The following is a 22,265-nucleotide window of genomic DNA, read 5'->3' on the forward strand; positions in this document are numbered from 1 at the left end:
TGGCATGATGAAGGTATAAACAAACATTGTACAATTTTCTGATTTTCTTTATTTTTCCTTCTGTCTCTCTGGTTTTTTTGGGGTTTTTTTGTTTTTTCTTTTTTTGTTAAGCGCTGCAACAAAATATCTTCTCCAGACTAAGGCTAAGTTGCTAAGTTGGCAAGTTAAGATATAGCAAACACTACATGACTTGGCATGATAAACATGAACTCTGACTCTCTTGCAATAGTCGGGTTTGAGTTCCTCCTGACAGCTAGCCAGTATGCTGTGCATTCACTGACTCACTGGGAAGTCTGCTGTGGAACCTGTTTCTGCCTTTATTACCACTCCTGCTGCTTGTTACTACTCCCGTTCCTTTGCCAGATGAATATCCCAAGTTACCCTGCCGCTACAAACCAGCAATACTCCAGCCTTTCACTGGGTCATGACTTGCATAGGAAATCTTAACCATGGCATATCAGCTCACCCTCAAGAAGTGTAAAAAATAGGGTAAGATTTGTAATCTGGTACCCTGCAGACTGGATGCTCAGAGGCTGTTATACTCACAGGTATTTCTTTTCCCTACTAAGCCTATAAACACATGACAGTTCAAGTAAATAAAAATACTTAAGACTACAATATACAACCATAAGGCTAGGAAGGCATTAATACAGTAATCTATCAACTAGAAAAGTTCATTTTAAAAAATCTCACTATCTCATCTGTGAACCTTTTGCATCAGAAACAACATAAAGCAATACAGATCACCACCTCTCAACTTCAAGACATTTTGTACAGAACTGGAAAACAAAGCCCACAGCAACATTAGAGGCCTGACAAAAAAAGTCCCAAATGTCATGCAAAATAAGCACAACATATTACAAATTCAGAGCAACACACTTATTTTGTACTAGTGTGAATAACAGGACGGTATACAGAGACTCAAGGTCAAGAAGATGAGTAATAAAAACCAGCAGACATTTATGGTTGCTCACATAATGTGAGGAATTATGCTCTCTTTTAAAAAAATTTAAAGGTTTATTAAACCTTAACAAAATACAACAAAAGACTGAAAAAGGCAGGGCGCTGGGAGCACCTGACTTGCCACCATGTGCTCATCTACAAAATGGCTACTTTGCCTTTTATACCACTGGTGTTGCATCAGTCAACCCTGGCCCCTCACAAAGTCTGCCTGTCAACTCTTCTTTCCCGTCCATCTATGGGGGACTACTTTCTTGCAACTTGATTGGAGGTCAGGTGTTGTCATGTTGCGCCTCCTAGTAACAAGCCCTCCCCATTCCTCACTGCCCCATGCAAGGTGCACAAGGGCACGCCCTCCCGCCATAAGTGTAGGACAACCCAGGCTGTCTGGCAGCAACAGTGATTGGGGGGGTGGGGGGAGGAAGGGGACTATGGGGAGAATAGAGGACATCTAAACAACAACCTGCAATAAAATAACCATACATCAATAATGCTTCTCTTAACATGCACACAATATTAATCTCTTAACTGCAAGAGCCAATTATTCATCTATAACATGTAACAACTTCTGTTGAGATATAGATGGGCTGAAGAAGTTAAGACAAAGAAATAGTTACAGTTTTTGTAACCAAGGGTATAAAAATACTTCACAGACAGAATTCTCCAGAAAAAAACATAATCCAATTCAGAACAAAACTAATTAATGATACTGTGTATCTGTGTCTATATATAAACACACATACATATTTTTAAAAAAAACTTTAACCAGCAACATACTTTTCAGAAAACCTTTTTTTCTAAATTAGACATTTAACTGGTAGTATTGTTTTTATTCAAACCTCTTTTCTTGTACATTTCTGACTTCAAATTTTTTAAACATTGCCAAATTTCATATATTTTCACTTACATGGTGCAATGCTATACGCTCACCCCAAGCTGAATTTTTGCAGAAGTCTGTTGCTTCAGTGAAATAAATTTACTTACTTCATGCTTTGACAAGAAGGTACAATTACCTGATATTTTTGAAAGAAAACTCAAGTAGGACGCCTAAAAAAAACCTAAGCTTTTTGTTTGGTGATGTTTTTATTTTCCGTGCCAAGACAAAAACACCAAAATGGGGGGGAAAGAAAAAAAAACAGCACGTGCTCACTGAATCAAGTTAGGATCTAGCACCTACATTTCTGAAGACACCATCTGTGCCATACATGCTACCACCCACTCGAAGATCTTACTCACAGGCAGGTTTGAGACTGAGCCAGCATCTCAAGCCACTCAGGCACACTCCAGTAGGAACAGATTTTGCAGATTTTTTTAAACACAATAGGCAGTACAGGAACTGAGTATGCAGAGAAAGATTCTCTAGGTCTCATCTCTCTTCTCTTGGACCATCTCAATGACTCTATATATCTGGGAAGAGGGAATCCATTTGTCCCAAGAGGCACCAGTCTAAGAGTAGTAGCCTGAAAGACATTACCAGCAACTAATAGCCTATTAGGAGAAAGCAGGCAGTACAAAATGATAAAACACAGCACTGACTAGACCAGAAGGCAATAAAGGATTCACACAACAAAAAGCCTCAGACAAAGACCTAGGGGAGGAAACTGAAAAAGAAGATGTGGCAGGGGAAAAGATAATAGCCAAGAAAAAACGTCCATGAAGAAAGACCGAAAGAGGAATGATTAGGATCTGATTCGTTTGGAGGTTTGGACTAGCATGTGAATCCAAGTTGAGGCAGGTTAGGGCAAGAAAGGAGACTCTAAAAAATGCCAGATAACAGATGTAGAACTCTCAAAGGCATCTGCAACTGCCTGAGCTCGGTCTTAAAACAGAAGAACATTTATGAATTTCTTGATTCTTCTATCCTATGCAAACAATCAAGAGTGCTTCCCTGCTACTTTGGCTGGCACATACAGATGATTGACACATACAAGCTCCTCTCCTGACTAAAATGATGAAGGCTTATAAAATGTATCTAGCTTGTTCAGTCATGCTAATGAGCCACGAAGGACAAGGCTTACAACAAAAAAGTTTTGTGTCCAGTTTTTAGGCTTTTTAAAACCTAAGGAAATACATTAAAAATTTATTAACAAGGCTTAAGCTGGTTGTCTGCAAACCCTGAAATTCCTGACTGCCTGTGGAACACACATTGAAAGTGGCCAAACAAGGACCAGAAAAACAACCTATCATAAGTCAATTGTTGTAACAATAAGATTCATCCTGCTTGTCTCTGCAATGATTCATCCCACTCATCTTCCAGTTTCTCCAACAGCCAGAGATATGGTCTTACAGATGTTATTCAGCCCTAGAAACACATCTATACCATGAAATGAAGGCAATGGTATCTTGAAAATAGAAACCAATTATATAAATAAAGACTGCATTAGAATACATGTGAATAAACAAAGCAAATGGGTCACAAAGTCGATCTTATTCCTGTATTTCCTCTATTGACTACTTGACTCTAGCATCTCCATACTTTTTAAGTACATAGTCTCACATAAAGATATCCCAGCAAGCAATGTTGTCATCAACAGGAATTAATAAAAGAAATCCAGCATTCAATGTTCAGTCTATCAGCATACTAGTGTTTAGCACACAGTTGTATTTCAATACCCGGCAAACCCCAGGTATCTTCTAATTGAATGTTCTCCTGCATGTTCAAAACCTTTAACACTTTAGCTCAAGACAAAGTTTCTTCTAAGGACAGAGCATTTGAGATCTAGATGCAGTGTGTCTCTCTAAATTTCCTTATCAATATGCCAGAGATGTGTAAAAATTTCAACATAGATCTCCTGTCTGGGTGAAAAACATATCCTCTATAAACAAATACAACGGAACAAGACATTCTAGTTAGTTGTAGCTATTTTGAATTTCAAACACTGCACACTGGTTTTAGACGATGGCTTCTGAGTAGCCTGAAAAGAGAACATGGAAATAATTTCTACCAAAAAACTTCTGTTCCAGTTCTGTACATTTAACAGAGAATTGTAAAGATGCTGTGCACAAAAATTAACTCCTGAAACTTTGTTAATTAGCAGACTGCTGATTTATTACCTCTGGACAATGGGGACATTGGAGTTCATTATTTTTCTGTATTGGAGGCAGTGCACTTAATAATCTAGCAACACTGTTAACAGGCTATCCCTGCCTTTTCTACAGACCATATTGTACAAACAGTATAAAGAAGTTCTTCTTTTTACTGAATCTTCATATTGCATATGAACATCAAAACTCTGTAAACTTAACTATAGTAACAAGCATAGACTGGTCTGGAGTTACAATTTTTACCCTCACTGTGACTGCTAAAATACTTCAGGTTCTGATTTTCATACACTATCTGAAATGCCTTATTTAATTACACTGCTATTACACCCGATCAGTACTAGAGACAAAAAAATCCGTATGTCTTATCACATTTTTTAAAAAGCTACTGTATTGCACAGAGCATTTACTACAACCTTTAATCATTTCAGATTACTGCCAACTCACTACAGCAGGATGAAGCATAAAATGAAACACTTGGCCCACAGCCTCCTGGCTGTGGTATTTTGAAATGTGAAGTTCACCAACACAACCTCACTTGGTTGTCAAGAACAAACATTTTTACTTTTGTTAGTTTCAACCTTCACATTTCACCAACAAAGTATGGTAAAAACTTCCCCGGTAGCTATCAACAAGTGACAAGTGTGTTTTTACTAGGGTGGGGGGAAGGAAGTTTGTCTACATAGAAACCATCACCCAAGTCCTTAGTCCTTCCTGTTTCATACTGCCACAGTTGAAAGTGCACCAAATGAAAACACTTTTAATTGAAAGACATAAATACAATGGAAATAGAATATGGATAAATATACATTTGTTTATTTGGATTAGCTGAAAGATCAAAATAGTTCAGTTATGACTTCTCTAGGCCCAAAATCCACAGCTTCCTGACTATCCTTAAAGGAATGCTGATGGAAAAGTTCACATTTGGCTTCAAATCAGATGCACGCAAATACAAAAAACATAGGGCATATCCAAATTTTTGACTGTTGTGTGAAAAATGTAAGAACAACAGGCAGACCTCCAAGAAGTATCTATACTTCAAGCTGCCTAGCTGCCTACTGCTTTTAATTACAGTAATTTCACACGTACAAGGCGCACCCTTTTGACTAAAATTCTGGTCCAAACCCGGAAGTGCACCTTATACTCTGGAGTGCCTTATATATGGACAAAGTTCGGAAATTTTCCAACCCAGAAGTGCGAGCTGCAACACAAACCACGCGGGGCTCGGCGGGAAGGCAAGGGGTGGGCGGTGCGTGGCTCGCGTGGGGCGGCGGGGCTCAGCGGGGCTTAGCATGTGTCCTGGTTTGGAAGACAGGTGTCTGCTAAGAAAGGTAGAAGCCTCTCTTTGAAATGGAGAATGTAAACCCCCTCCCTCCAAACTATTATAATTTTGAAATTAAGGGGCTCTCGGGCAAAGATGCGGGAATTAGGAATAACAGTTCTTCACTAGGAAAATTAAGATAGAAATACAGTACTACAAAGAAACAAACCCCAAACACTGACAAAGTGTCTTGGGTTACAATACAGGATGCGATCAAAGTATCTATTCTATCACTATCTGTTGTGACCAGATGGGGCAGTGATCCTTGTCTCTGTGGGAGATACTCGGCTAATGGGCCATCCATTGAAACCAGGTGGGGCATTGTTCTCTATCTTTGCACCCCCCATCCTTCCTCCAGGGAATTATCTTCTGCTAATGGCCCATTGAGTCCCATTGTGGGACTGATAAAATTACTTCATCCCATTGAGAGTTGCTCCAGCCAGGCGGGGGAGCCAAGCCTTTCCTACCCAGATAAAAACTGAAACTGTAGGACACCGAGTAGCCCTTTCTTTACTGGACTCTAGAAAAAAACAAGATTTCTCCACATCACTGCTAGACCTCTGGAAAGAAACTGCACCTTCTACAAGACCACTGCTTCAACTAAAACACATCTGTCACTGCAAGAAGACTGCAGCCACTATTTAATCAAACTGCTACCAACACCCTGCCTGACGGGGTGTCAGGTTGTACTCTGACTTTGTCAGGGTTTGGTGTTTGTTTCTTTGTAGTACTGTATTTCTATTTTAACTTCCCTAGTAAAGAACTGTTATTCCTAATTCCCATATCTTTACCTGAGAGCCCCTTGACTTCAAAATTATAATAATTTGGAGAGAGAGGGTTTGCATTCTCCATTTCAAAGAGAGGTTCCTGCCTTTCTTAGTAGACACCTGTCTTCCAAACTAAGACACAAAGTTAGAGTACAACCTGACGCCCCGTCAGGGTGACACCTGTCAGGCAGGGTGTTGGTAGCAGTCCCATTAAATGGTGGCTACAGTCCTCTTGCAGTGACAGATGTGGTTCAAGTTGAAGTAGTGGTCCTGTAGAAGTTGCAACCTCCCTCCAAATGTCCAGCGATGATATGGAAGAAAAGTCCGGTTTTCCTCTGGAGTCCAGGGAAAAGATGGCATCTTGGTGTCCTAGAATTTCAGTTTTTATCTAAGTAGGAAAGCCTGAGCTCTCCCCCTGGCTGGAGCAACTCCCAATGGGATGAAGTAATTTTATCAGTCACACAGTGGGACTCAGTGGGCCATTAGCAGAAGATAACTCCCTGGAGGAAGGATGGGAGATGCAAAGATAAAGAACAATGCCCTACTGGTTTCAATGGATGGCCCATTAGCCGAGTATCTCCCACAGAGACAAGGATCACTGCCCCATCTGGTCACAACAGATAGTGATAGAATAGATACTTTGATCACATCCTGTATTGTAACCCAAGATAGCACGGCTGGTGTGATTGTTACTAATTGGTTACTTTGTTGCACACAGATGCTCGCTGCAAAAAAAAAGTGCGCTTTATACTCCGATGCACCTTATATACGGACAAAGTTCAGAAATTTGCCGACACCCAGAAGTGCGCCTTATACTCCGGTGCGCCTTATACTCGTGAAATTTCTGCATAGTTGCAAGAGTTGCTCACATCTCTACAATTGCCTACCCCTCACCCCACCAGTTTTTTATCACTGTCCCACTGCCTTGTACTTGGGGTCCCTTCCAGCTACTCCAGTTTTAGTATATATTCTTCCTTCCCCCTTGTCCTGGTTTAAAAGACAGGTATTTGCCAAGAAAGGCAAGAGCTCCTCCCTGAAATGGAGAGTGTAGACCCTCTGCCTCTAAATTATTATAATTACAATTATATATATATATATAATATTATAAATATAAAACGAGGCAAACGAAACAACAGCTACGAAATCAACATCAAACAGAACAGGAACCCAGTAACAGTTCTTTCAGTTGTGGTCACCTTTCCCCTGTGGTGCAGTTACCATCACAGCTGGCAGGCAGTGCAGGCCAGCTCCCAGTGAGCAGGGGGAGATGCGGTGATCCCATGTGACTGCAGAGGCGCTGTGGGGGGTGAAAGTGACTGCGTCCCGAATGGAAAGGGGGGAGGAGAGACACGGTTTACGGATCTTGGGGCAGTGTCGGTCCCGGTGCTCCCAACAGGATGTGTGGGGGTGGAGGTCGGAGGTGGGAGGGCGCCCAAGCAGGGGGTTGCAGGGTCCCCCAGCTGAGAAAAGCAGCTCCCAGTGTCAGTGTGGCAGAGCAGGTTTTTCCAGAGACTGTTCTCCTCCAAGTCAAGCGCAGCTACCCCCACCTCCTTTACCTGCCCGCCCCCCATCCGTGCTAGGGTGTAGTCAGCAAGTCCTTAGCATCACAATGGGAAAAATTCCACACAGAGAAAAGGGAAAAGGGAACCAACCCTCAACACCCCTTTTCAAATTCAACTTCTGGAGACAATCTCCAAACGTACTTTTCAAACTATATTACAGTAATTTCACGAATACAAGCCGCACGGACTATAAGCCGCATCTCTGGGTGTTGGCAAACATTTCGTTCTTTGTCCATAAATAAGCTGCACCTGAGTATAAGCCGCTCTGTCATTCGCAGCGAGGACCCGCATGCAACAAAGTTGCCAAATAGTAACAGAACCGCGGCATGGCGGGGTTTACTGGCTCGGCTCGGGCTGTGCAGGCTCGGCCCGCTCGGGGTTGCCGACGGGGCCAGGCGGCCCAGCTCGGTGCTGCTGCTCAGCAGGGCCGCTCGGGGCCGGTTGCCGCCTCTGGGCTCGCTCGCCCCAGCCCGGCATTGCCCCGTGGTGGCAGGCAGGGACGGAGCCACCCCTGCTCTTGCAGCAGTGGGTGGGGATGGAGTACCCCGCCTCCTCCCCGAGCTGCGGCGATGGGGGCACGGGGCCCCCGCCTCCTCCCCAAGCCGCGGCGATAGCAGCACGGGGCCCTCGCCTCCTCCTCGAGCTGCAGCGATGGCGGCACGGGGCCCCCGCCTTCCCCCTGGGCCGCAGCGATGGCGGCATGGGGCTCCCTGTCTCTCCCCCAGACTGCAGCAGAGGAGGGAAGGAGAGAGCTCTCCCGCCTCTCTCCCCATTCCCCGTGCTGCCTGCAGGGAGCCAGGCTCCACCCGCGGCACAACAGAGTAACAATTTGTAACAACTGCGAAATGCCGGCTTTTACTGACAGGTGCTCGGCTCGGCACCCTGGCTGGCACTTCTGAGGTTATAAATGTCAGAAAATTATTCACATATTAGCCCCTCCTGAGTATAAGCCGTATTTCCGGTGTGGGAGCAAAATTTTAGTCAAAATGGTGCGGCTTGTATTCATGAAACTACTGTACTTAACCTTCTTACTCCTGAAGAATCCAGGCACAGAGGATACAGCCTAAGACAAAGGCCTCTTTTTGATTTACAATACAGGCACTGTCTTCCATTTCTCTAAATGATGCCTCTGGAACTGATAAGTCTCTCACTAACTTTAGGTCCCAGGAACACACACAGTTCTGTCTAAGCATCATAGAGAATATGTTTCCAAGTTGACAAGAAACATATTTACCTCCACATTCTGAAAACATCTAAACAACATACTGAAACCCAAAGTATTAACTTTTCTCAGTCAATGCTAAATGCATCTTCTCCCCTAACTACCAGTACATGTAAATCAAACTACCAGTTCATTCAATCAGACCACTAAAGTTTTGAAGCTTTTCTCATGTTAAAAGAACACCAGTTTCTTGCCTAGATATTACACTTTGGTGATTTAGAGGCAATAATCCTATTTCGGCAAGTTACCAAATACATAAGCATTTTTGCTAAATGACCATATATAACAGAAGTTGTAGCAGCCGGCTTAGCTTTATAAAATTGAATATTTAAGATATGTCTAATAATAACCACCACTGTACAACTAATTAACTTCCACCTTTGTAAGCAAACCCAGTCTCATCTGTGTCATGGAGCAACAGGCTGTACTCATCAGCCATTGGAACTGCAAGGAGAAAACAAGAGAGACAGTATCACTATAGAGGTTGCACAGAGCTCTAAGGATTTAAATATCACTACTGGACCTGATGACATCCACAACTTCAAATACCACTCTCAGTTCAGTCAAGAGCAGAGAAAAAAAGGAGAAATAGGTCCTATGCTCTTCACTGCCCCTCTATAGTGAATGCCATCGAAGGTGAATGAAGAGAGGATTATGGAGCAGAAAGGTTTAGCACATCAAAGCACATAGTTCAGAGTCAGAATAGGATAGAGGCAATAACCAGAGATATCTAGAAGCACTGCAGGTAGATTATTGGCAAGAAGACATGATAACCTGGTGGCAGATCAGGGACAGGAGTGTCCAGAAGGCTTTGGAATATCTCCAGAGAAGGAGACTTCACAACCTCTCTGGGTAACTTGTTTCACCTAGACCACATTGGCAGAATTGCCACATCTAGCCCTGTGTTGCCCATCCTGCTTTGATGGGTTGTGGCTGCAAACATTTGGTCAGGCAACAAAGCAGATTAGAGAAGCAATTGCTTGCACAGTCCTTATGCAACGACATAACATGCTCTGATTGGCACAAGAAAGGACAGCACAGGGACGGGCCGGTGACATGAGTTAAAAGCAGTAATTTTGTGTTTCTAGTTTAGCGTATATCTAACATTACCAACCAAAGTCCTGCTGGATCAGGGTGAGCTGCTTAGCACTCCCATCATTTTGTCTTCTCCACCTCCCTTGTTCAGGGCGTTCCAGATTCCCATTATTCCAGACATAGACTTGTTCCCAATGGACCAGCATGTTGGTTTTGTTCTTTGTTGGGGCCAGATAGAGCAAGAGGTAAATACATTGACTACAGTAGTATGAAGCAGAAGCTTACAAGAGCAACATTTGGCTCCACTACACTGAAACAAAACATTTTGAAGTGAATTAGGTGGTATTCCCCAACAGCCTAGCAAGAAGCAAGAGTTCTGATAGCAGGAGGGAGCAGCAGACAAGTAGCAGAGAAAAAGTGATAAAGTTCTGATCAACAGAGAAAAATCGAGGACTGCTGATATATTAGGAACCAAGAGGGAAACACCTGTAAATGCCTCAAAGAAATTATGACATGGTCCCCTAAGAAAGTGACAAAGTCAGTGACACAGCTGAAGTGTCTCTACACCAATGCACACAGCACGGCTAGCAAACAAGAGGAGCAGGAAGCCACTTTGCAGCTAGAAAGCTACGGTCTAACCACTATTACTGAAACATTGTGAGAAGGATCATACAACTGGAATGCTGCAAGAGACAACCAGAAACTTTTCAGAAGTTACAGGCAAGAAAGAAGAGCAAGCAGGTGGCTGCCCTCCAAGAAAAAAAAAAAAAATAGCAAAAAAAAAAAAGCATTGACTCTAGAGAGCTGCTTTGGAAAAACAGCAATGAAAAAGTTGAGAGCTTATGGGTAAAAATTAGGTGCTAAGCCAACAAAGAAAAACTCATGGCTGGTATTTACTACAGTCTACCTCATCAAGGGAAGCTTGTTGGTAGTGAGTTCTTCCTTCAGCTACAGGACACATCATGTTTGCAGGCTCTAATGCTGCTGGGGGACTTCAATCACCCTGACATCTGCTGGAAAAGCAGCACAGTAAACTGTAAGCAGTCCAGGAGACCCCTGCAGTCCAGGAGTGCAATAGGGATAATTTCTTAATCCAAGTGACAGAGAGCACACCTGGAGGGGAAGCATTATTAAACCTGTTGCCTGCCAACGCAGATGAACTAATCAGGTATGTCAAGATTAGTGGCAGGCTGAGCTGCAGTGGTCATGCCCTGGTGGAATTCACTATCATGATGGATATAGACCAGGTGAAGAACAGAGTAAGGACTCCAAGTTTTAAGAGCACACTTTCAGTTGCTGAATGAATTAATGGATGGGATTTCCCAGGAACTGCCCTTGGGGACAAAGGAGCTGTACAGAAATGGTAGCTTTAAAAGGACATTTTTCATAAAGCCCAGGAGCTCTCAATTACCATGTGTAAGAAAAGAAGAGGCAAGGGAAGTGGGAAACAAACATTACGAAGGACGTCCAGAACAAACTAAAGTGTAAGAAGGAAATGCCCAGTCCTACAAGAACACTGGTTAGAAGAAGTAAGATTAAAAGTAAACCTACTTAGCCTTGATAAGTAAGACATGAAAACTAGTGAAAGTTGATATGGAGAAGGCTGAGCTATTCAACAGTTTTTCACCTAAGCTTTCAATATTAATCTCTCTTCCCACATCTCTCAGATCCCTGAACCTCAATGATGGGACTGTAGACTGCAGTTCCCTCCTCTAAGTGAAGCTCAGGTTCAAGACCACCTGAGATACTTGAACATATACCAGTCCATAGGACCCAGTGAGAGGTATCCCAGGGTTCTGAAGAATAGGCTGATGCTTAAATGGCCAAGCAATTCTCAATCATATCCAAGAAGTCTTAGCAGAAAAGTAAATCCCCAGACTGGAAAAAGGAAACTGTCAGACCCATTTTGAAAAAAGGCAAAAAGGAAGACCCTGGGAACTACCAACCAGGCAGCCTCAGTCCACATCCAGTAAAGTCATGGAAGAATCTCCTGGAAGACACAAAAAAACACTCTGAAGACAAGGAGCTGCTTAGAGACAAAAAAGAGCAGATCATGCCTGACTAATTTGGTAGCCTTCCACAATGAAATTATTGCATCAGTTGACAGAGTAAATGCTGCAGATGTGATCCATCTGAACTTCTTGCAAAGTTGGAACAGGTTATCCAGAGAAGCTGTGGATACTCATCACTGGAAGCGTTCCCGGTCAATTTGAGCAACCTGATCTGGTGAATACTATCCCTGTCCACGGCAAGGGATGTGCACTACACGATCTTCAAAGGTCCCTTGCAACCCAAACCATTCTATGATTGTAATCCTGCAGGCCAGTTCCTGCAGATCCACAGTTTTAAAACTTACACAGATAGATGGTATTAAATGGTAATTGCCAAGCAAAAGAAAGCTACCTCTAGTTTAAAAATGCTACTTTGGCCAAATATAGTGTAATCTGGATAAATATAGCATCTGCTTGCACGTTTCTGTTACCTGGTCATTAGATAAACAATTGCAGCAACTGCTGGGGGCATCAGTGTGTGGGAGGAGACAACACACACAGACAGCTCAGAATAGGGCTCTCCTAGCAGACACATTTCTTGCTTAATAGCTAAAATGACCATTTGGTCCATCAGGGTCAGAGGACAGCCATATCAGTTATCTCCCTTTATTGACACAGATCTGATCTTTGAAAGGTAGGTTCTCATGAATCCATATGCTGCAGAAACTGCACTAGTTCCAACAGAAACAGGACGCAATACCAAATTGAGCAGAAGCCCAGTAAAAGATTAAGTGGAAACAACACTTAGAGATCAGGTTCCTTCAGCTTATTTGAGCAATTCACAGAAACAGGCTACAAAGCAGCAGTAAGAAAACAAAGAAGCATTGTGAACAAGGTCTTCCAGTACCACCTTTTGGCTTGTTTGAAGAGAAAAAAGGATCTAGACAGAAAAAAAAAAAAATTACAAAGCATCACTTTGAAAGGATCTTAACTCCTAATTTTTCAGAAAGACTTTTCTATCTCAGTCATTGTTCACCCCAGAAGTACAGTAATTTCACGACTATAAGGCGCACCCTTTTGACTAAAATTTTCCCTCGAACCCGGAAGTGTGCCTTATAGTCCGGTGCGCCTTATCTGATGTACAAAGCGGTGAAATTTGCCAAACCGGAAGTGTGAGCTGAGAGCCGTGGGGGGAGCCGGAAGTGCCACAGCAGCCGGCTAGGGGCGGGCCCGGAGGCCCGCGACACTGCCCCTGCCGAGTGGAGGCGGGCCAGGGGGCCTGAGGCACCGCCCCTCTCCGGTCCAGGCAGTCCTGGGGCCCCATGGCTGCCGGGTGAATGTGGGCTAGGGAGGCCGCGGTACCCGCCTTCCCGGGTCCAGGCAGTCCCGGGAGCCCATGGCTGCCAGGTGAATGTGGGCAAGGGGGACCGCGGCACCCCCCTTCCCGGGTGGAAGCAGTCCCAGGAGCCCATGGCTGCCGGGTGAATGTGGGCAAGGGGGGCCGCGGCACCCGCCTTCCCGGGTCCAGGCAGTCCTGGGAGCCCACGGTTGCCGGGTGAATGTGGGCAAGGGGGGCCGCGGTACCCCCGCTCATGGGTCCAGGCAGTCCCGGGGAGCCATGGCTGCCGCGTGAATGCGGGCTAGGGGGTCCGCGGCACCCCCGCTCCTGGGTCCAGGCAGTCCCGGGGAGCCATGGCTGCCGCGTGAATGCGGGCTAGGGGGGCCGGCAGCAACCCCGCTCCTGGGTCCAGGCAGTCCCGGGGAGCCATGGCTGCCGCGTGAATGCGGGTTAGGGGGGCTGCGGCATCCCCGCTCCCGGGGAGCCATGGCTGCCGCGTGAATGCGGGCTAGGGGGGCCGCGGCACCCCCACTCCTGGGTCCAGGCAGTCCCGGGGAGCCATGGCTGCCGCGTGAATGCGGGCTAGGGGGTCCGCGGCACCCCCGCTCCTGGGTCCAGGCAGTCCCGGGGAGCCATGGCTGCCGCGTGAATGCGGGCTAGGGGGGCCGGCAGCAACCCCACTCCTGGGTCCAGGCAGTCCCGGGGAGCCACGGCTGCCGCGTGAATGCGGGTTAGGGGGGCTGCGGCATCCCCGCTCCCGGGGAGCCATGGCTGCCGCGTGAATGCGGGCTAGGGGGGCCGCGGCACCCCCGCTCCTGGGTCCAGGCAGTCCCGGGGAGCCATGGCTGCCGCGTGAATGCGGGCTAGGGGGGCCGCGGCACCCCTGCTCCTGGGTCCAGGCAGTCCCGGGGAGCCATGGCTGCCGCGTGAATGTGGGCTAGGAGGGCCACGGCACCCCTGCTCCTGGGTCCAGGCAGTCCCGGGGAGCCATGGTTGCCGCGTGAATGTGGGCTAGGGGGGCCACGGCAACCCCGCTCCTGGCTCCAGGCAGCCGCGGGAGCCCATGGCTGCCGGATGAAGGCAGGCTAGGGGGCTGGCAGCAACCCCGCTCCTGGGTCCAGGCAGTCCCGGGGAGCCATGGCTGCCGCGTGAATGCGGGCTAGGGGGGCCGCGGCACCCCCCTTCCCAGGTGGAAGCAGTCCCGGGGGCCCATGGCTGCCGGGTCCAGGGTGGCTCGGTGGCTCGCGGCACCGCCCCTACCGGGTGGAGGCGGGCCCGGGGGCCAATGGTTGCCGGGTTGAGGCGGGGCCTCGGCCAGCAACCGCGCGGGGTGAGCTGGGGGCAGGGCCTCACTGCAAAAAAGAAGTGCGCCTTATAGACCGGTGCGCCTTATCTGATCTACAAAGTTGCGAATTTTGCCAAATCCGGGCGGGGTGCGCCTTATAGTCCGGTGCGCCTTATAGTTGTGAAATTACTGTACTTTCAGACTTTGCTCAATGAAGTTTCAACCACTTAGCAAGACAACCTGACTTCCTGTCTATATCTACATACCATAAACCTCACTTCTCAGTTTACTGCAAGACTTCAACACATTCTAGACTTAAGGTGGCATTAGATATTCCAGAAATGAGATTTATCTAATTAAAGCAAGGTAAGGGGAAGGGATCTGAACCAGACAACCAAAACCACAAGTTTCACTGACACAACAAGAGCTCTTACAGCAGGGGAAGAAGATACTTTTTTGAAAGGCTCCCTCCTCCCTCTGTGATTGCCTTCAAGTCTTGCCTCATAAGTACAGTAATTTCATGACTATAAGGTGCACCAGATTATAAGGCACACTTCCAGGTGTTGGCAAATTTCTGAACTTTGTCCATAAGGTGCACCGGACTATAAGGTACACTTTTTTTTTGCAGCGAGGATCCGCGCGCAACAAAGTAACTAATTAGTAATGGAGTTGCGCGATCTCGGAGTTTACTGGCAGGTGCTCAATTTGCAAACATTTTTCACAGATTGGCATAGCCTTTAAACGCAGCCCCAGGTGCCCTCCCCACGCCATGGGCCCCGGCACTCCCGCCCGCCCCCGGCGCCAGCCGGCACAGATCAGTTCACGGCTTGGCTCGCGGCTCAGCTGCCGCGCCGTGCGGCTGGGCTCCCGCGGCTGCTACGCCATAGGGTTGGCTCCCGCGGCTCGCAATTCCAGGTTGGCAAATTTCCGAACTTTGTCCATCCATAAGGCGCACAAGATTATAAGGCACACTTCCAGGTTTTGATCAAAATTTTAGTCAAAAGTGTGCGCCTTATAGTTGTGAAATTACTGTAGTTGCATCCTGAGTTACACGCTCTAGGGAGTACTGCTTGAGTAGGGAAGTTGGACTGGATCACCTCCAACAGTCCTTTCCAACCTTACTGATTCTGTGATTTTATGATTTGTTTTCTGTATGCAGGAAGCACTACGAAATTGCTTCCTTGGTATGCCAGTTCTGCCCACCTGTGATTAAATATGCGTAGAAAGAAAGAACATGTAGAAGGTTCCAGAGCCTGTAGGCAGCACAACAGAGGCTGATAATACCCTTCTGCCCTCAGAGAAAGAGCCAGAGTAGATTGCACAGTCTACATGAACAACAATTCAAAGCCTTGATCTTGCCTGGACTTAATGAAGTAAATATCCCCGTTTCATTTTTTTTTTGATGAAACAGTTTTCAAGATAAAATTTTCCATTCCACCTAAGAGTGAGACCAAAAGTATATGCAGGTTATGCAGTATGCAGTCTTCTAGAAAGCCACCTCAAAACTTAAGCACAATTGCAGTTCTTTTATTTTTGGTTTTTTTACATTATGTAAAGAGACAGTGCTGTCATTACAAAACACTTCCCCGAAGAAGACTAGCTGCACAAAAGCTATGTAGTATAAAGTAAGTTTTGGGAGTTCCACAACAAGCCAGCAAAACTCAAGAACTCTAGAAGCTTCAGCTAGCAAAAAAAAAAAAAACAAAAAAAAAAACAAAAAAAAAAAAAACCAACCAAAAAGGGAAGAAAAAAGAACAAAACCAAGAAATCTTTAATTGAGCTAACAAGCAATGAGAGACAGTACATTAAGCATTTATTTAAACCCATTTATTTGCAGCCATGCATATGCCCTCCTTAAACACTGAATCACAGTGAATCATGGAACAGCTGTGGTCAAAGGGACCTCTGTAGATTATCCTCCCTGCTGCAGATGAGCGACCTACACTCAGTTGCCCAGGACTCTGTCCAAATGGCTTTTCAGTATCTCCAAGGAAGGAGACTCCACAACTTCTCTGGGCAACCAGTGATTACTCATTCTGATGGCAAAAAGTGTTTGCTGGTGTTCAGAAAGAACCTCGGACATTTTGATTTGTGGTCATTTCACAAAGGGGCTTAAGAATCACATCTCACTGTGTTTGAGTAGTAATCTGGAACACATATACTGTTAAGTATGCAAAAAAATGGGATAGAAGACCCTTTCATCAAAAGACGTCAAAAAAACCCTAAAAAAAACCATTTAGCCTATTTGTAGACAGTATGGATTGAGGACTCACTATGTAGCAACTAAATCACAACCTTCTTCCTTGCAAGCAGCAATTCTGCAATTACTTAAGCTTCAAGCAATTGGTTTAATATACCATACTGAACAGCTAGAAATCTCAACTGCTGCCCTATTGTCCGAGCAATTTGTTTTCACCTTTATCCCAAGCTGAAAGCTGCTTTGAGGATAAGTCTTCATTGCTCGGTCCCAATTTAACTTTTCTCTGAATGAATTCACCGTTCTACTTCAAGTTTTATTCCAATAAACGTCAGCTATAATTCTGATATCCCACTTGACAGATTAAGAGCCCTGTTTTCAGAGTCCTTGAAAAGGAAAAGCAGTCACTGAGGCAAATCAGGTCAACAAACAACATCCTAAGAAGGAAAGGAATTGAGGAGAATTAAGAGAAATCAAAGATGAATTCCAGTCTCCTTTGTAAGCTAACCATTTCCTCTCAGTGAAGCCTGAGGAGAAGAAAGTTGTGGTGGAAGTCAAGTTATAGATTGCATGCGAAATTAGCTGTGTGGCTATCTGAAGGCAGTGCCAGTGAACGAAAATCTAACACTCAAGAAACAACATGAACAGAGGGATCTCAGAAGTTTATGAGAACCTGTCCTGGATCTACCATTTTTCCAGAACAGAAAAGCATCTGAAAAAACATTAATTGAAAGGATTTAAACCCTAGCAGCAGCTCTCATCTCACCATTCAGTGAGGCGAGCACAAAATGAGGGAAAAAACAACCACCAGATCCCAGAACAACTGTCACATTCCATTAGTACATTTCTCCTTTGTCAGAGGTGAATTTTAGTGCCTACCAGCTTTCAACAGTACACAAGTTAAACAGTACACAGATGGTGTCTTAGTCACACACCCTGTAGTACACACAGAGTGATATTTTGATGCAATTAAGACCTGAAACTCTTTAAATTAAAGAAGCCCCAAAATGTAAAATAACTTCTGCATATTATTCATAAACCTGAACCTTATGTCAATTTTGTCAAGTCATCGTTAGTCCACAACATAGCTACCAAATGTTTAAGAGATGAAGTAACATATGAAATCTTAGGAATAACAAGTTGTTCAGTCCATGAAAATGTGGTAAAAGCTACAGGTTAGCCAGATGACATAAGAATTCTCACAAATTCTGTAAATTGAGGAAGTTAAGACTACACTAAGTTCAAGCAGACCTAGAGCTCTACTAACAACTGACCTAGCACTTAACTACAGTAATTTCACAATTATAAGCCGCACTGAGTATAAGTCGCACTTCTGGGTGTCAGCAACTTTTCATTCTTTATTCATATATAAGCCACACCTGACTATAAGTCGCACATTACAATACAGAGTGTGATAAAAGGTATCTATTCTATCACCATCTGTTGAGGGTGGGGACAGTGATCCTTATCTCCATGGGAGATATTTTGCTAATGGACCATCCACTGAAACCAGGTGGGGCATTGTTCTTTATCTTTTCACAACTCATCCTTCCTCCAGGGAGTCATTTTCTGCTAATGGCCCATTGAGTCCCACTGTGTGACAGATAAAATTACTTCATCCCATTGGAAGTTGCTCCAGCCAGGGGGAAGAGCCCAACATTTCTTACCAAGACAAAAACAGAGGTTTTGGGACACTAAGGTAGCCCCTTTCTCCACTGGACTCCAGAGGAAAACTGGATTTCTCCACATGACCACTGGACCTCCGGAGGGAAACTGCACCTTCTGCAGGAGCACTGCTTCAACCGAATCACATCTGTCACTGCAGGAGGATGCAGCCACCGTTTAATGGGACTGCTACCAAAACCCTGCCTGACAGGGTGTCAGGTTGTACTCTGACTTTGTCAGGGTTTGGAGTTTGTTTCTTTGTAGTACTGTATTTCTATTTTAATTTACCTAGAAAAGAACTGTTATTCCTAATTCCCATATTTTTGCCTGAAAGCCCCTTGATTTCAAAATTATAATAATTTGGAGGGAGGGGGTTTACATTCTCCATTTCAAAGAGAAGTTCCTGCCTTTCTCAGTAGACACCTGTCCTCCAAACTAAAACAGCAATTTTTTGTTCTTTGTCCGTATATAAGCCGCACCTGATTATAAGCCGCACTTTGGGTTCGGACCAAAATTTTAGTCAAAATGGTGCGGCCTATAATTGTCGAATTACTGTACTTACTTGAGAGTATTTTCCAATGATTTTACAAGATCAGAATCCAGAATGCCTCTTCAAATCTAAGCTTCTTTCTAGAACACCAGTTCTCCAAGAGAGTCTTCAGGAGTTAAGTACAGTAATTTCACGAACACAAGCCGCACGGAGTACAAGCTGCATTTCCGGTGTTTTGGCAACGTTGATGTCTTTGTCAATAAAAAAGCCGCACCCAAATATTAGCCGCACTTTTGTTCACGGCGAACTTTCACAAAGTCGTCATTTAGTAACAGAATCGTGGATTGCCGACCTCGGAAATATTATTTCCAAGTGAAAAAAGACACAGACCATAGCTGCGGCAGCGTACCCTTTATTTACAAGCCAAAAAAGACACGAACAATAGTGTGGTCATTTTGCGAGCATTCCCAATGGATCCGCGTTGCCTTTAAACAGCAGGTCAGCCGCATTGGCCCGGTCTGGCCCCTCCCCTCCCCTCCTTTCCCCTGATCTGCGGGAGCACAGCACAGCACAGCCCGGCCCAGCCCATCCCCTCCCCTGATCCACGCGAGCATGGCCAGCCGCGCAAAACTGAAAACACTTTAAAAAGTACAGACAAATATCACACAATTTTATCAAACTGCCGAGAGAACGTGCCAAGGGAACTCACCCCGATAACACACCCCGCCATTCAGTAACGCTGCCATCCACAGGCAGGCAATAAGCTGTTCTCTGATTGGTTCATCATCGGAACACCGGGAAACCATGGATTTCAAACCATTTTTGCTCAGGACAGGACCGGCACAGTACCAGGTAAGGGCAGATATCACATTTTTGTTAATAAATTAGCCACCCTGGAGTACTAGCCGCACTTCCGGGTTTACACCAAAATTTTGGTCAAAACAGTGCAGCTTGTATTCATGAAATTACTGTACATGTCTCCCACAAACAACATGTATAACCAGATCCCAATGGACCTCAATTACCAATATCCCCTCTAATTCCTATTAAGAAGCTACTAGTCTTCTTACAGGCTTCTCTCTATCCAGTAGAAAAATCTAAGTTAATATAATTATTTTTCAGTTAAAATACCAAATCTTCTCCTTGTCATCCACCTCCAAAAAGAACTGGCTACCATACCAATTTGCTCCTTGATAGCACTTCTTATGAGTTTTTTTTTTTTTTACTACTGTTTTTCAGGTAGTAAAATCAGACACTGATTTAACTTTTACAGTAATACAGTTCATCTCCTTGGAAACACTTTGAGCATTCTAACAGACCTTAGGACAAAATTACCAAAACAGCAATAATTTCACTACTTCCTGTACGTGTCTTCTTTGCAAGGTGGCTGAACAAATGAGTAGTTCAAAGATTTTAATAGTTCAATGATTTTTAGTAGTTCAATGATTTTGACATTTCTACAATTCCTTTAAGGTATACTGTGTGCTGCTTCTACTCAAACTATCTTTCATAGATTTTTTTTTTTAAAATCCTAACAGAAGGTTTATCTGCCCTGCAGAAAGGAGTCATGTAATACTCCCTCCACATCTTTCAGTCAAAACATGCATACTAACAGAAGGTAATAATTCATGAATTCTTCTCCTTCCCCAGTTGTGAGGAAGCACAGCAGGGTGAAGGAATGTTTTGACATGCTTACAAAGAGGCATTTAAATACAGTAATTTCACAACTATAAGGCGTATCCTTTTGACTAAAATTTTCCCTCAGACCCGGAAGTGCGCCTTACAGTCCGGTGCGCCTTATCTGATGTACAAAGTTGCAACATTTGCCACCCCAGAAGTACAAGCTCGCCGGCATCGGGGCGTCTCCCGCGCGGGGCGGGCCCACCGGCATCGGGACGGCCCCTGTGCAGGGCAGGCCCGCCGGCATCGGGACGGCCCCCACGTGGGGCAGACCCGCCAGCGTCAGGGAGCTGGTCCCGTGGGGCGGGCCTGCCGGCATCGGGGTGCCTCCCCGCACGGGGAGGGGGAAAGCCGCCAGAATCGGAGCGGCTGCCGCACAGGGAGGGGGAAAGCTGCCGGAATCGGAGCGGTTGCCGCGCAGGGAGGGGGAAAGCCACTGGAATCGGAGTGGCCCCCGCGCAAGGCGGGCCCGCCGGTATCAGGGAGCTGGCCCCGCCGGCATCGTGGAGGTGGCCCCACGGGGCAGGCCTGCCGGCATCGGGGTGCCTCCCCGCACAGGGAGGGGGAAAGCCGCCAGAATTGGAGTGGTTGCCGCGTGGGGAGGAGGAAAGCCGCCGGAATCGGAGCAGCCGCCACGCGGGGAGGGGGAAAGCCGCCGGAATTGGAGTAGCTGCCGCGCGGGGTGGGTGAAAGCCACCGGAATCAGAGTGGTCGTCGCGCGAGGAGTGTGAAAGCCATCGGAATCAGAGCGGCTGCCGCGCGGGGAGGGGGCAAGCAACCAGAATCGGGGCAGCAGCGGCACGGGGCAAGCGTTCCGGCATCGGGTCACCCGGAGTGCCAGGGGACTCCCGGAGCGCGCCAGCAGTGCGGGGTTCCTGGTGCGCCAGGGGAGCGTGTGACACCCGGAGCGCCAGGGAACTCCTGGAGCAGCGGGGTCTTGGGGACGCTGCATGGAGCAGTGGCGGGCATAGCCCGGCTCTGCCGGGTACAGGCAGGCCCGGGGGTCAATGGCTGCTGGATTGACATGGAGCCTCGGCCAGCAAGCACGCAGGGGGAGCTGGGGGCAGAGCCTCGCTGCGAAAAAAAAGTGCACCTTATAGTCCGGTGCGCCTTATCTGATCTAAAAAGTTGCGAATTTTGCCAACTCCCGGGGGGGTGCGCCTTATAGTCCAGTGCGCCTTATGGTCGTGAAATTACTGTAATAGTGATCCCTATATGAAGGATTTATACATCAGAAAAACAGTTAGCTTCAAAAATTTTAGCTTGCTTGCTCAGTGTATCTTTGGAATGCTTTTTTTGGAGAAATTTTTTTAAAGGAAAAATGTCAACTTGCACAAATTCTCTGGTCAAAAGAGACAAATACATCTTGACAGTATCATTAGATATCACTTCATAGCACTAAAAGAGTAAATTCATCATGCCACAGGATCTTTGCAGTGGATTTTATAACTACCCCAAGGAAGCCAGTAAAAACACTAGTCTCAAGTCACATTAAGCAATTTTAGTACTACGTGGGCTAAAAGTGATTTTTAAAAACTTTTACAGTTTTGTACAGTGATGAAGGGAGCTTTTGTAAGTACAGCTTTTGTAAGTTTATTTTTAGCCTAGTTTTTTTGTTTGTTTGTTTGTTTGTTTTTTTAACAAAGAAACCCTGACTGTGCTATGCAAACAGTTTTAAAGGCGCTGTTAACACACAGGAACTACCTTGA

At 45.6% G+C, this 22,265-nt stretch overlaps 1 protein-coding gene across 1 annotated transcript in view; it reads right to left on the minus strand.

Moving 5' to 3' along the window:
- TNKS (tankyrase) overlaps positions 1–22,265 on the minus strand; it is a 172,371-nt gene that overhangs the window by 132,674 nt on the left and 17,432 nt on the right. The gene's annotated exons all lie outside the window — the stretch shown is intronic.

The sequence above is a fragment of the Catharus ustulatus genome, chromosome 5, assembly GCF_009819885.2.
Source record: "Catharus ustulatus isolate bCatUst1 chromosome 5, bCatUst1.pri.v2, whole genome shotgun sequence".
Classification (NCBI taxonomy): domain Eukaryota; kingdom Metazoa; phylum Chordata; class Aves; order Passeriformes; family Turdidae; genus Catharus; species Catharus ustulatus.